At 45.4% G+C, this 1,124-nt stretch overlaps 1 protein-coding gene across 1 annotated transcript in view; it reads right to left on the reverse strand.

Annotated features, from left to right (window-relative positions):
• Nrde2 (NRDE-2, necessary for RNA interference, domain containing) overlaps positions 1 to 1,124 on the reverse strand; it is a 39,763-nt gene that overhangs the window by 16,245 nt on the left and 22,394 nt on the right. The gene's annotated exons all lie outside the window — the stretch shown is intronic.

A 1,124-nucleotide genomic window follows, 5' to 3' on the forward strand; every position in this document is an offset into this window, starting at 1 on the left:
AAAAAAAAAAAAAAAAAACAATGTAAACATAGCACCAAGCATATGATCTTATTACTGTCCACAGGCAGCAGGACTTTCAAAGTAAGCAACAACCTGCTCTCATGAAAGCTTTCATAAAAAGCCTTTCAAGACAGCCAAGCAGCTCCTGGAGGCTGGCCACAGGCTGAGGCACAGGATATGCAGCTTCAGGCTGGATAGTGTCTTTCCATCTGATTCTGTCTCTCCTCTGTCTATCTGTCTGTCTGTCTGTCTGTCTGTCTGTCTGTCTCTCTCTCTCTCTCTCTCTCTCTCTCTCACACACACACACACACACACACACACACACACACACACACGGAAGAGCCAGGTCACCAGGAGTCACCAAAGGACAGGCAGGCACACATGTTGCTGTGGGAAAGTGTTGGTCACCCTCAGAAGGTGAACTGGGGAGATTATACTTCATTACAGGTTTGCTCTTGTAACAAATGATGGAAGAAATTACATCAAGACCGGCCTTTTGTTTTGTTGATTGTTGAGACAGGGTCTTGCTATGTAGTTAAAGGCTGGTCTTGACTTCACTATGTAGCCCAGGCTGGGCTCAACTCACAGCGATCCTCCTGCCTCAGCGCCTCCTAAGTAGGACTGGGATTATAGGTATGGACCACCACACCCATGAGAAGACAGGGGTTTTTTTGTTTGTTTTTATGGATATTTGAGAGAGGGTTTCATTGTGCAGTTCAGACTGGCCTCGAACTCCCATGATGCTCCTGCCTCAGCCTCCCAAGCGCTGGGATTACAGGTGTCTACCACTACACTAGGCCAAGAAGTATTTTTTAAAAATAGTGTGACAGATGATTTTATAACCAGTTCATTTATTCTCAGAAACAGACCGGTGATCTCAGACTCTGCCTGTTTTATGTTATGCTACTGTGCTTATGCTAACAGTGTCACTCAGTAACAGAAGTCATGGGCATAAACACTGTTAAATAAGAAACCTTATTCAAAGTCACCATGTAAATGTTCTGGAAGCATGTGTGCTGTTGGGATTCAAAGCCTTGGGCCAGGGAGATAGCTCAGTAGAATAAGCACTTGCCTGGCAAGTGCAAGGTCCTGAGTTCAATCCCCAGTACCACCACACACACACA

Source organism: Octodon degus, unplaced genomic scaffold (assembly GCF_000260255.1).
Source record: "Octodon degus isolate 3935 unplaced genomic scaffold, OctDeg1.0 scaffold00070, whole genome shotgun sequence".
NCBI classification, from domain to species: domain Eukaryota; kingdom Metazoa; phylum Chordata; class Mammalia; order Rodentia; family Octodontidae; genus Octodon; species Octodon degus.